This window comes from Phragmites australis, chromosome 22 (genome assembly GCF_958298935.1).
Source record: "Phragmites australis chromosome 22, lpPhrAust1.1, whole genome shotgun sequence".
Lineage (NCBI taxonomy): Eukaryota > Viridiplantae > Streptophyta > Magnoliopsida > Poales > Poaceae > Phragmites > Phragmites australis.
Window position 1 is genome coordinate 13,030,243 of NC_084942.1, and position 14,668 is coordinate 13,044,910.

A 14,668-nucleotide genomic window follows, 5' to 3' on the forward strand; every position below is an offset into this window, starting at 1 on the left:
ATCGCACTATTATTTACAACATGATATACCGTGGTGTGAATGAGACCTCGTTTTTTACTGTCATGGAACATCCTTCCTTTCTCCAATGTTTATCTGTGCTTGTGATCTGTGAAGTACCAGCCGATTTGTGTTTTGGTTAGTTGTGTGCATATAGTGCAGCCTTGAACTTCATGTTGGGTTTCAATAAAAGGTGATGGCATATGCTTGAACTGCGGATTCTGGTTGGATTAAGTTTAAAGACCTGATTTTCATGTCCATGGTGCATGCTATGCTCAGGAAGGGAAATGAGCAGGTGCAGTGGAGTGGCCATATGTGATGATCAGGGGCCGTTTCGAGATCTAAATGCTGAGGCCATTGCTTGCGAATTTGGAATTCGGCTTCCTTGGGGCACTTGAGGTGGAATTGGATTCTTATGGGCTCATTAATGCGTGGGCGGATCAGGGTGCGGTCCGGGTCGAGTTCTCTCCGATCTTGGATGACATCCACGAGCTCAACCTGAGCTACTCTGCTTAGACATAAGGCGGTTTTGCATTTAACATTCAGGAGCTCAGCATTAACCATGACTTTGGTAGTGACACGAGCTCCATTCGAAAGTCATCTAACTATAATTTGGGTTCAACTGCTTATTATTGACCGGTTTATCAGTTTACCGATACCCACCGGTAATCCCGAGAAATCGGATTTCCTGGCGATAACCGGCCAAGAATCCATTCCCCATCTAGGTGCCCCTGCAGCACCGCTACTTCCAACTCAAATAATAGTACATGTGTTAATTCATGTTATACGTGTCCTCTTGAATTGTTCCAGGGTGCGTGCTCATCAGTCATGAAGCATGGATGGCGCAGTAGTGTCACTGTACCAAAGCCACGAATCGTCACTTCTCATGATGCTGCCCCGATCCAGTGTAATGCAACCACGGAGTGACAAGAATGAGACATGCATTGCCAAATCCTTTCTCAACGCATGTATTCCGATGAAGTATGCTAGCATTAGGGATGAAAATGAAAACGGTAATTCTTGATATTTTAGAGATAGTTTTTGAACTTTTTTAACCATAGCAGCTAGAAATGATATTGTTGGCGTAAGAGATCGTTTTGCTCTAGCAATTACGGCGAGAGTTTCTTCTTAGAAAAAGACTCAAGTTTGGAGACGAGGTTTGAGAGGAAAAACCACCACGAATATATTGATCGTAAAGATATGGACTGAGCTAGGGGGAGTATAAAAAAAACTTTGTGATTATGCTCCTCCGTACTGTGTTGAGCGTGTCATCCTGCTAAGACGGTCAGGGCCCTTTATTTATAGGGTTGGACGTAGCTTAGCATGTAAGTTACCGCTATGTGTAAAATATCCAGGATAAGATCGAGTTACATGGTCTTATCCTGAATAGCTACTTTTTACCCTACAATAGGAGATAGATATCTACCATGGTAATTGTTGGGGTGTCTGTATCCAGAGAGGTGAGCCGGTAGCCAATTGCAGCCTGACGCAGTGATGTCAGGGGTGTCAGGATAACCCCTACTATACTAGGGTGTCGGGACGGCACCCACTAGCCTAGTTAATTAATGCTGGTCACTTCCTTGCAGTCAAAGGATGACCGACGTTCCTCTCTTGGCAGATCTTTCTTGGAGCCTGATGGCCTACCCCGTAGCCTTCGGGAAGCCTGCTCGAGCCCCAGAGACGGGGAATCCAGGAGGAAGCATGGCTCCGGGAGATGGAGGCTTCGAGAGGCATGGCTCCAGGAGGTAGTTACTCCGAAGCCTGGAAGTCAGAAAGCGACCTTCAGGAGGCACGGGCCCATGGGCATGGGCCAGGGAAGCCATGGGGCTGTCGGGGGTTCTTAACAACGACCCCCAACAGTAGCCTCTCGCGAGGATGGCCAGTGGAGCGGTTGGGCTCACGATTCTTCGGAGCAGGGCCTCCGGCGATCCCTGGCTTGCTAACGATGACTCTTGATCCCTAATATAGCTTGGCTTGCTTGGGAAGAGTCGACCCACTTGATCTGAATGGCCTGCCCGATTACGCTGATGACAAGGGGCATTGAATGTGCCCTATGAGAAGGGCGTGACTTCTCCTTGTCAGGCGGATGTGGGACGCATGGCGTCCTATGGTTATAGGGTCGCGGGGGGCGGTTCCTCTTCCCTGCGATCGTGGCCTGTCAGGTCAAGGGATAGGGTATACGCTCATTTTTTCTAGGCGAGGGGGTAATCTCTCCCTTACCTTTATAAGGGGAGGGATTTCCCTGAGCTGCCTTTTCGCCCACGCCGTGTTCTCGTCTGCCTTGGCCTCCATCTGTCCTTGCTTTGTGCGAGTGTCTATCGATTGTTGCTCTTCTTTCTTCTCTGCTGCCTAGCACCTTTCGCCGTATTCCTGTGCTCCGTATGGCTGGCTCGAGTTCCACGTGTGGAGTAGGAACTCTGGCGACTAGCGAAACCGCCGTTGCGGCCGCGACGGGGGGCCCTCAGGTGGCACCGGGTCACCCATTATTGATGTGGCCATCGCCCAGGGTGGAGCTCCGCCGCGTCAGCAAGAGTCATCCCCAGCAGACCATCGTGCTGGGGGTGTCCGCCATCGATGATGAGGAGCTTGACCAGATGGTCTGGGAGGGGAAGATTCCCTCCAGAGCCGTCGTTTTACCTTCGCTGGACGAGGAGGTCCCAGAGCCTCTAGCCCACGAAGTCGTAGTGTTCGAGGCTTTCTTTGAAGCGGGCCTGGGCTTTCCGTCGACGCTGTTGCTCGAGCAGGTGCTCCGCCACTACTATGTGGAGCTTTCGCAGCTCCATGCCAATGCCATCGCCCTCTTGGCCACCTTCAGTGGGCCATGTGGGCAGAGGGGTGCGAAGGGAGGGCGGATTTCTTCGCGGCCCTTCACTTTGCTAGCTGTCAACTGAAGATGGTCAATAGTGAGGGGACGAAGAGGCCCCTCAGCTTTGGCAGTGTTAATTTCCAGATACGCCCGCAGTACCACAATGCCTTTCCGGCGAAGGCTATTAACGGTCGATGGTATACCGACTGGTTGCAGCGGTGGTTCTACTACAATGTTGGCCTCGCGTCCCCCTTTCGCTCCTCCAACCGAGATATCACGTATGTCCCAAAGCCGGAGACAGGGATCACAGACGACCAGTTCGCTTTGTGGTTGGCCCTTCTCTGGAGGGTGGCTGAAAGGATGAGCATGCGTGATCTCGTAGAGGAGTTCACCATGTTACGTATTCGGCCCCTTCAGATGGGCTGGGACTATGCCTTTGAGCAAGGTGCGGAAGAGTGGTCGAGGGTGTACTCCCACCCCCCCCCCCCGGTCAGCTCTTCTGAGTCTTCTTTGTTGTCTGGTTTCTTGATTCGTAGATGTGAGCTACCTTTTCTTTTAGAGAGCTGTCTTCCGCTGGAGCGTGCGGTGGAGATTGCCGAGGTGATCCTGGGCCCACCTACTCACGCGGAGCAGGAGCGGTGGGTGGCTCTGACGCAGAGCTGGGAGCGGTACAACCGCGTTTGCTGTTATCTCAGGGTGAAGGCTCTAACGTGGCGGGATCTGCCGAAGCCTAAGGCTGCCGGGAAATGAACACGTGCCACTCCTACGATCCATGTGAAGCCGCTCTGGGCCTGACGGCCTTCTGTCTCTAGAGGTTCGCAAACTGGCTCGACGGCCGAGTTATCCGAGGTGCCGCTACTCCGCAAGAAGCGTCAGAGGCGGGCCGGGAGTGCGGCTGACCTATCAGGAGGTGAGGGTCAGTTCAGTGGTCATGAGTAGGGGAAGGGCCTGGCCTCTCCGGATATTGCTGGCCACGTCCAGAGCCAGAGAGGAGGTGTGGCCTCCGTGGAATATGATTTTGGGTTTGCTAGTTCGGATGCTGATGACATCACGGGCCCTTCTATGAGAGGGCTTGGGGGACTTGGTGAGGCGTTGTTTCTTCGTTAGCTATATTTCCATTTGGGTCATGTACCAGGATCTTGATGTTGTGTTTCATGGTATTTCTTAGCGGCCATCGAGGTGAATGTATCTTTGACTCCCCCTCGGAGGTTGGGGAGCTCCGACAGAGGTCAGGGACTTCTCCGGGGGTGTCCCCGAAGGTCACCTTGGGGGACATGGCCTCATCTTCGTGGAGCCCCGAGCCAGTTGGTGACCTAGCCCAGGCGATCGGTGCTTGAGGCACCTTGCCCTCCGGCGGGGCTCCCTCCGCGATGGCTGAGGGGGGCCCGGCCTTGGGATATTGACTTTGGATGACTTTACGCTGCGCCCGAAGGCGTCAAAGGGCTTCATGGTGGCCTCCTCTCTTCTCCAGAGTGGAGAGATCGAGTGATCCTTGGCTTAGTGCAACTTGAAGGAAGTGGAGGTGTGTCTGGTAGCGGTGGCCCTACAGGTTTAGTGGTTTAATCGCGATTTACCGGGTCCGGTGCCTTATTCTGAGTAGCTTATTTGGCCCTTCTTCTGTTGTGCGTTGTAGCAAGTAATTTTGATGAGGGCACTGGGCGACGGGGGCACCAGGCCCTTGTCACTACCCGTGGTGAGGTTGACGGCCTTCGTCAAGCCTTGGAGGAGGCCCAGAGGCGGCAGAGTCTTCAGAGGGTCATATTCGAGAGGAAGCTTTGAAGCGGGAGCGCGCGGAGGCTGAGGCGTGGAAGGCTACTGAAGACCTTCGAGAGGCCAAGGAGTTAGCTGATGTGGCCAACGCGGCTGGGTGTCGGCCGAAGGTGATGCTGAGACCCTTCGGGCCACGGTGGGCGAGGTGCGGCAAGAGCTAGAGAAGGCTCAGGCATCGGAGGGAGCACTGCGCTCGGAGTGCCAGTGGTTAGCTGCACTTGCATCAGAGATTGCTTGGATCACCTCCAATGCCCTGAGCGACCTTAGGGCCAGGTGTCCGCCACTCCCTTTTAACTCAGAGGCATCGGTGATGCCGCTGTTCTGGCTTTGGTCTGCTGTGAAGGTAATTGTTAGGTCGGTGGAGGCATATGCGAGGTCTAGCGCATGCGTGGCCGTGGCACTCCAGTTAACCCTGCTGCTCCAAACAAGGGTTGGTCCTCTCGAAGTACTGGAGCAGCCGGTGCCGGGCTCCGTGATGGAGGGTTTTCGGCTTGAGGCACCTCGGGTGGAGATCCGCGTGGCTCTGGAGAACTTCCGGCATAACTTGTGGGCAAGGTACGGTCGAGGCATGACGTTGCGCTACATGGCAGTTCAGGTGACTCTGGGTGCCCCAGGAGGTCTTCATCCGGGTTCTTCGTCGGGGGGGTTCGGCCCCTCATCTGAAGCCGGCAGGCGCGCCACGGCCCTCTAGAGGCCCTTCGCTTCGCGTCGTTGCCCCGCAGGAGCAGTCTTCGTGCGTAGATGCCCTGGAGGTGTAGCTCTGCTGCAGGCCATCTGTTTTTTGCTTTCTTTCTTTCCGAAGGGGGTCAAGGTCTTAGTATGTTGACCACCCCCTTCTGCTTTATGTATTTGGGCTTTTTCTTATATAAACGGAATCATGTCTATCTTCTTATGGTTCGCCTGTGTTGTTCTGGAGTGTTCGTACCTTTGAGGCTAAATGGAGTCCGATCTGTGTGTATAGGTGTGGCGGCCTGAAGCCGGAGGGGCCTCACTAGGATCCAAGATGGTGCCTCTGGGGAGGGATCAAGTGTGTCCGAAGCATCCGGGGCCACTCCGTCTGCCCGATGGTGGAGTTGCTTTGTTATGCCCCGTGATTCCAAGGGGCACATGGATCCGATGGTGGCCGCCAATGTCTTGGTTAAGGTCGAGCCAGAGGACCCCCTTGTATCTAGCTTGGATGTATGTTTTGTTGTAAAGGACAACTAGTGTACAGCTCAAACATCACAGGAGGTTGCTGGTTCACGCTTCTTTCAACGCCTTGTCCTCGCTCGGGATCCTGATGGAAGGGTATCTTTGGAACTTCTTGAGTCTATCCTGGCCGAGGTGAAGGTGGAGGAGATGCAGGATGCGGAGTCCCCGTCGAAAGAGCAGGAGGAGGATGAGTTGGATTTCTCAGCCTTTGACTCGTATCCCTTCCCACCAGGCCCTTCGTCTTCTTGAGGCCATGGGGGATCTGCTTTAGGCAGTGGTTCCACCCTTCGTGGAGGGGATTCGCATCGGCCCCTTGTGCGCAGTTACCATGCTCCATCCTCCAGGTCCCGTGGCGTTTCTAGAAGGCATGGCGATCGAGCGCCCTCGTCCTCCCGTAGTGTTCTGAGGAGGCGTGATAGGTTAGCGAGTTTGCTAGGCATAGATTCGATGTACATTGATTAGCTGAGTGCAGATTCTTTGTATGCCATGTATGAATGAGCTTACGTTGTGTTAGCTTTGTTTTTATAATTTTATCGCATCAATGCTTTGATATCGTATCAACATTTCGCCTATTCCCCCTATCCCAGCCCCTTCGTACTTTGCGATTGTTACCGGCTGCGGGGTGCGATATCTGAGGGGTATAGCATAGCGTTAGGTGTGAGCAGGAAATATCGTAGGGGTGAGATGAGTTTGGCACGGAGACTTTTAGTCTTCAAGGTGTCGGAGGATCAGTACTTTGTACGAATCTTTTTTGGCACGGAAGTTAGGCCTTCAAGATGCCGGGAAGGTTATCCCTTCGTCACGTAGGTCAGCCAGGCCTTAAAAATGACGAAGGGTCTTATGCCTGTCCGGCAAGGAGGCAATGCCTTTAAGATGATGGAGCGGTGTTTGCCTCTCAGCCATGTAGGTTAGCTAGACCTTAAAGATGGCGGAGGGATAAATGCCTGTCCAGCACGAAGGCTTAAGCCTTCAAGATGCTGGAGTAGTCTTTGCCTCTCCGCCACGTAGGTTAGCATGGCCTTAAAGATGGCAGAGGGATATACTTCTCCGGCATGGAGGCACTGCCTTCAAGATGCCAGAGGATTTACTTCTCCGGCATGGAGGCAGTGCCTTCAAGATGCGGGAGGATCTTACCCCTTCAGCACAGAGGCAGTGCCTTCAAGATGCTGGAGGGTCTTACCCTTCAGCATGGAGGCAGTGCCTTCATGATGCTGGAGGGTGTAGCAGACTCTGTGTGGGTTTGTTTTGGTGGGGTAGGTGTTTTCTTGGAGGTGATACCTCTAGGTAAGGTGGTTATTTGTGGGTGGTAATCTATGGTTTTATTTGTTTTTTTTTTTGGACTTTTGGAGAGGGCGGAGCCTGGGGGCCCTTAAACATAGTATTTGCGGAGGGTCTCCGTGTTCCAACTATGTGGTAGGGGGTTCCTTCTATGTTGGCTAGGCGGTAGGATTCGGGTCTGTTAGATCTGAGGACCAGGTACGGGCCTTCCCATTTGTTGTGCAGTTTCTCCAGAGCTAGGGCACGTCAAGTACTAGGTCATCGGGTTCAAAGCTTCGGGGTGCCACCTTAGGATCATACCAGGCTTTGGTTTTCGCGATGTAGTGATCGAGGTTCCAGATGGCACGGAGCCGCGTTCCTTCAGTGACATCAAGGGAGAATTCTCTTTCTCCGGTAGATTGTGGGAGTTGTATCCATAGCAAGGTTCCCTTGACCTCAGTGGGGGTCATGGCTTCGTCGCCATATAGGAGGTGGAAAGAGGTGAACCATGTGCCTTGCGTGATAGTGGTGTGGAGGGACCATAAAACCTTAGGGAGTTCCTCGACCCATAGGCCCCGAGCCAGGCCGATGAGTCGACGGTTTAAGTCAGAAAGAATGTTGCCGTTGGCCCGTTCGACAACCCCATTGGACTAAGGGTGTCGGACTGCGGCGAAGCATAATTCGATGCCGAGGTCATCGCAGAATTGTCTGAAAGGCCCAGAATCGAATTGTGTGCCGTTGTCAACCCTGAGCTATCGTGGGACGCTGAAGTGGCAGATTATGTTTTTCCAGAAGAACTTTTGGACATTCTTCGATGTGATCATCATGAGGGGTTTGGCCTCGATCCATTTGAAGAAGTACTCCAATGCTACCACCGTGTACTTAAGGTTGCCTTTGGCACGGGGGAATGGGCTGATTAGGTCCATGCCCCAATGAGCCAGGGGCCAGACAAGAGCGATTTGCTGTAGGGGAGCCGGGGGTCGGGGGCTTCATCATCCCATCCATTGGTATTATTGGCAGGTGTAGACGAGATCTTCTGCATCGGACATGATTGTGGGCCAGTAGAGCCCCTGGAGGAGTGCCTTGCTGGCTAGGGCGCTAGGCTCCAAATGGTTACCACAAAGGCCCTCATGTATCTCTCGGATGAGGTTGGCCCCTTCTTGTCTGGCGATGCAGCAAAGGAGGGGGGCGCAGACACTTGTTTTCTAAAGGGCACCTTCTAATAGACGGTAGCCCCTAGCGCGGTGCTAAATGCAGTGGAGCGCAACCAGGTCATCCAGCTCTTCTGTTCCACTGAGTAAGGATAAGAGGGGAGTTCTCCAATCGGTGGTTTCGATGGGGAGGATGGTGGCGGTCATCTCGTCAAGAGTTGTAGCAGCTGGTTGGTGTGGAGTCTCGAGGAAGGTGCCCAATAGTGGGTCTTTACCCGTGGCAGCAGCTTTTGCCAAGACATCTACCTGGCCGTTGTCCGTTCATGGTATGTTGCATATTGATATACCATGGAAGTGTGCTTCAGCTTTGCGAATGGCTTCGAGGTATCTTGCTATGTCTGGATGTCGAACTTGGAAGCTTTTGTCGATGTGGCTGGCGACGATTTGAGAGTCGGTCCAGATGATGACTCTGGCTGCCCCCAATGCTCCGGCTTTTCGGAGGCCTAAGAGGACAGCTTCGTACTCGGCTATCTTGTTAGTTGTCTTGAAGTCCAGGTGAGCAGCGAACTGGACCTACTAGCCTGTGGGGGAGATGAGGACCGTGCCGACTCCGGTGTCCATGGAGCCATATGCTCCATCAGTGTAGATAGTCCAGATGTCTTAGGGAGGGGTAGTGGTAGGTCCGGTGGGCACCAGAGTCCATTTGATGATGAAGTCTGCTAAGATTTGTGATTTGATAGCGGTGCGGGCCACAAACCTTACTACGAAGGGGGCTAGCTCTACCGCCCATTTACCAATGCATTCCTTCACCTCCCAGTTGTGAAACATATCGCCAAGTGGGTACAAGGTTGGGATATTGATGTCGTAGGCGAGGAAGTAGTGTCAAAGTTTGCGTGAGGCCATCAGTAGGGCGTATGCTATTTTTTCAAGCTCGGTGTAGTGTGTCTTGGCCCCGCTAAGGCTTCCGAGACACAGTATATGGCCTTTTGAGCAGAGTGGTTGCCACTCTTTTCCTCCCGTACCAGGGCGGTGCTGACAGCAGAGGCAGAGACAGACAGGTATAGGAGCAGCCCTTCGCCGGGGAGGGGCATTGCAAGTGTCTCGAGGTGGGAAAGGTGGGTCTTGAGGGCCTCAAATGCCGCCTAGCACTCTGGAGTCCAGCTGAACGGTTTGGAGCCCCTCAACATTTTGAAGAATGGGAGGCTATGCTCGGCGGATTTGGCGAGGAAGCGACTGAGGGCTACGAGGTGGCCAGCCAAGCGTTGTACTTCTTTTGGATTGGTGGGAGGTGAAATCTCTACGATGGCTCGAATCTTGCTGGGGTTGGCCTCGATGCCTCTCCAGGAGATGAGATATCCCAACATTTTTCCTGCCTTGGTGCCGAAGATGCATTTCTCCAGGTTCAGCCGTATGCTTGAAGCCCAGAGGCTATCAAACGTTTCTTGCAGGTCGGCGTCGTGGTTTGTTTTGAGTCAGCTTTTCACCACGATATTGTCTACGTAGGCTTCAACATTACGGCCCAGTTGTTGTTGCAGTACCTTGTGTATTAGGTGAGAGAAGGTGGCCCCAGCATTTCGAAGGCCGAAAGGCATCCGGATGTAGCAGTATACCCCGAAGGGGGTAATGAAGCTGGTCTTACTCTCATCCTTTATCGCCATCCACACCTGGTGGTACCCGGAGTAGGCGTCCAGGAAACTTAGCAGTTCACAGCCGGCGATGGAATCTACTAGCTGGTCGATGCGGGGAAGGGGGTATGGGTCCCGAGGGCACACCTTGTTTAGCGATGTGAAATCAATACACATGCGCCACTTCCCGTTGTGTTTCTTGACTAGGACAGCATTGGAGAGCCAGTCGAAGTGGATTACCTCTTGGATAACGCCGGCCTTAAGGAGCTTCTAGACCTCCTCCTTTGTGGTCTTTGTCCGCTCTGGGGAGAGTTTGCAAAGCCCCTAGCGTACGGGATGGGCCTTCGGGTCGACCTAGAGAGAGTGTTCGATAATGCGGCGGTCAACTCCTGGGAGATGTTGTGGTGACCACGCGAATGTGTCGAGGTTACCCTGTAGGACGGCTAGGAGTTAGGCTTCCTGCTCGGGGGTGAGATCTGCCCCTATTTGGAAGGCCCAGTTAGGTTGGTCTGGGTGTATGGGGGACACGCTTTATATCTCCCTCTTGTTGTGGCCTCAGAGGGCTGTGGTGCCCTGGATATGCCGGTGGATGGTCCTTGGAGCCCTCCTGGGTTACCGCATGGATGTGGTGACCGGAGAGTGGAGCGGGGTGCTCGTACTCGATGCACCTAGCCAGGTCTTGGCCGTCGTGGACAGCTATTAGTCCCTGGGGTCCGGGCATTTTCAAGCAAAGGTAATTGTGATGGGGCACAGATCTGAATTTGTTCAAGGTTCCTCGTCCCAGGATGGCGTTGTAGGTGTAGGGTATGTCCACAACGTCGAAGGTGACTACTTCTATTCGTGTTATAGGGCCTTCGTCGAAGATGATTGGGAGTTTTATCTGGCCTAAGGCATCAAGGGGGCCCCATTGAACCCCTAGAGGGGTCTGTGGCTTGGCGAGAGCCAGCTTCACGGGATTCGGAGCTAGTCGAAGGCATGTATGAATAGGAGGTCCGCCGAGCTACCTCCTTCGACCAGTACTCACCGGACCTCAACTTCGGCGATGTTGGTCGAGATGACCAGGGCGTCGGAGTGGGGAAATTTCACCCCCTCAGATTCGTCGATGGTGAATGTTACGGAGGCGTCAGTCCACTCGGGGGCCTGTCGATGGATGCTGGTTGCTCCAATGTGGTACACCCCGGGTGCATAGTCTCATCGCTACCATTTTGAAGCGCAGCTTGAGCTCCCTTTGCCGGTTATAGCGAGGATCATCTGTTTGTCCTGTGCCCCCTCATCATTGTATCGCCCTGCAGATGACCGGGGCAGAGAAGGTAGGGCCAGTTGCAGAGGGTTCTGCAAGGTTAGATGATCAACCCGCCGACCGGCCGGCCGGTGGCCTGCAATCTTCAAACTGCTCCTGGGTGGCCCCCTCAATTGAGGCGAAGGTCGCATGCCTTCCGAGGTATTCTTCTCGGAAAGTAGTGAGGGTCTGATAGTTGTCGGTGTTGTGTCCCCGTCCCGCGTTGTGTAGAGTGCACCAGGATTCCTCCCCGAAGTGCCAGTTTAGATCATGGCCTCGCTCCGGGATGCCTCCGAGGCATCCTTGGCCATGCCCCCTGGGGTGGTTTTTGTTTGGGGCTGATATTATTGATGTTTCGGCGTTGCCGTTGCCGCCCCCTTTGGGGACCAGAGGTATGAACCTCCTCGGGGCCCCTTTTCGCTGGAGGAGAGGGCATGTGTGATGGTCCTGCCTCCAAGGGTGACTTCTCTAGGTCGACCCGGGAAGTCTCGGTAGCTCGTGAGCGCCTACGGTGGAGTTTTTCCTCCTCTGCATGCGCATATTCTCGAATTTGCTCCTAAGGACTTCCACCATTCAAAAAGATTTGCAACCTAGGCAAACTATTCTAGGAAGGTAAAAATGCAAAGGTAGATTGCAAGAATGTAAATGCGGAAATGTAAAGAAGGTAGAGAGAGCAAACTCGGCATAAGGGATTTTTATCTCGTAGTATCAATGGTATAAGCGCCACCCCTAGTCCACGTTGGAGCAGCCACTTAAGCTATAGGTCTCGGAGGGCACCCAATCACGACCTTTGAGCCACCTAGGCATCAAGTAGGTTGAGCCACCAAGCCACAGGCAAGGCCTCACCACAAGACTCTCTTCCGGTTACTTGTCATGTCTTCACTTTGGAGCTTGAGCCACCAAGGCAAGTGTCTCCACGTCCCCGTATAAGCTTCTTGTCATCGCTCCACATCAAGTCGGAAGGTCAACAAGCTTGAGCCACCAAGGCTCACGGTGCCAATGAGTCACCAAGACTCTAAGGTGCTGACATACCACTTGGTACAATATAGGATCATTCCTTGATCCCCTCTCTAGGCAGCAACACCTAGCAACATCTCTCTCTAGGCCTATTAGCACTAATCACTCCCTAACTTGTGCTTAATTACCTTAGATGATCACTTTTAGCACTTTAGTGACTTGGATGTCTTCTCAAGTGTCTATGAGCTTCTATGGATTCTAGCACACTCAAATGGCTAAGTAGGGGGGGTATTTATAGCCTTAAACTTACGACCAGTCGTTGCTCCAATGGTCAAAAAAATTGTGAACGTCGAATGATTCAGCGTTAACATCAGTACAAATACCAGGCCATCCGGCGTGTACAACAGTAGAAACTAGTCGTTGGAATTAGCCGTTGGACTCACACTCAAACTCATTATGAACACCGGATGTTCAAATGTAACCTTGAACTCCATCACCAGACTATCCGGTGTGTATACTTGAGCCAACCGAGCCACTTCTTACTATGCGTTTGTCCGATGTATATAATCTTGTGATCACCGGACTATCCGGTGTATACAACTCCTCTCTTCACTGAAAACCTTCTAGAAAATGCTCCGGTGAAACCTCTAGTGTACGCTCCTCTTCATCGACGGACCATTCGATGTATACAACTCCTCTTCTATAGAAATGCACCTCCTAGAAAATGCTCCGGTGTGTACGTCACCTCAACATCAGACCATCCAGTGTGTTCTTCAACTTTTTCTTCTGTGTCAAAACACTTCGGCGTGTATACTTGTTTGAGCACTGGACCATCCGGTGAGTGCAATTTTTCTCTGAACTCGTCCAATTCAAACTTTCTTGAGTTCAGCTTTAGCGACTTCTTCATGTATAGCATTCATGAGACCTACTAAAGCATATATTTGACAAACATGTTAGTTCCATTGACTATATTGTCATTAATCACTAAAATCACATACATGCCCTAAAACGACCATGTTCGCTATAGGTTCCCCCATGATTTGTTTAACATGTCAATTAGATGGTATCATCGAACGCCATCCCCTTTGGCCCGTCGAAGGCCTCTTGCTGTGTGAGTTACCTTCTGCTAGATAGCCCCCCCACCCCATGTTCACCCGAAGGGTCTAACTTTTCTATGTGTGACGATTTTATTTTGGAGAGACGGTTCAAATTTCGAACATCAATTACTATTCATTTGTCTTAACTGCCATTAATGTGACGGTTCAATTTGCGGCGCACGCCCTCTCAACTACTCTTGAGATGGCATTTTGACCACTATATATAGCCTACCCCGCTGTTCATTTGTTTTTACCAAGCCTCTGCATTCAAGCCTACGCGCTCATACTCTACGATCTGCTTGAAGCCATTCTCCTCCCTTCGCACTTTGAATCGAAGCCAAGGTAGGTTGACCTGATGGCTCTAAAAAGCAAAACTGGTAGGCTGAAGACCTAGTAGAACAAGAGGTTGAAAGTCGACGAAGGAGTCTTGTCCAGTCTTAAGAAAGAAAGGTTGGTAAGCGATATTTCGAAGGTTAGGCTGCCCAAAGACCAGGAGACTCCAATGCCATAAGATGACGAAGCTCTTGTCTTCGTGGATTACTTCAGAGCTAGACTTTGCCTACCTTGCAACGAGATGGTGATGAAGGTCCTCAAGATGTTTGAGGTCTATCTCCATCAGCTAATGTTCAACACCATTGTTTGGCTTAGCCTTTTCGCATGGGTGGCAAGGTTAGAAGGAGTGAAGGCCTCAGCAAAGCCTTCATTACTGCTCATCAACTCCAAAACCAGTCGAAGCCAGTTTTCACGGACAACGTACAATGCAAAGCCCACTATAGCTGCATGAACTTTACTTACCGAGGTGGCTTGACCACACCCACCATGGCCTACAAAAAAATAAATGGCCAAAGGACTGGACACAGTGGTGGTTTTACCACAAAGTAGATAAAAGGGGTACCTTATGTCAAAGTGCCAAGAGTACAACGGGAACCAAGCCCCAAATGTGTCGATGAAGGACTCCCAACGGGCGGCCTTCGAAGCTTTCACAAGGTGTGTGAAGCACCTATGTACTCGCGACCTCGTTGAAGAGTTCGTCACTGCTGGGGTATGGCCACTAAGCGAAGGGTGGACCATCCCAGCCTTCGGCTCGAAGGGGACAGAAGGACTCTACCGCCCCTAGCTTGATTTTAGGGGAAAACTTAGTATGTTTCTTGGCCTACTTTTTATTAACCTTCAATATCCTGCCATTTTCTTACGTTATTTGTTCTCTGGAACTACTATGACAGTTGCTGAGGTGGAAGCTGAAGCTTGGCTTCTTCTTGGGATTTTCACCTTAGCCGAGGGCTAAGTCTGTGCAGAAGAGTAGTAGAAGGTAGAAAATAGGGTAACTGCTGGAGATGAAAAAATAAGAGATGCTGTAATAGTGATAATGGATGTTGTAATAATATTTTTGAGGATGAAAATTTAAGGTAACTGCTGGAGATGGCCTAAGACCCGAACCATGCAAATCCAACCTCTGTTTCGTCCCTCGCTTTCAATGTATCAAACTCTGAATCCTACTCTCTCTTTGGATCCTGGCCCAAGAGAATGGGCTTTGCTCT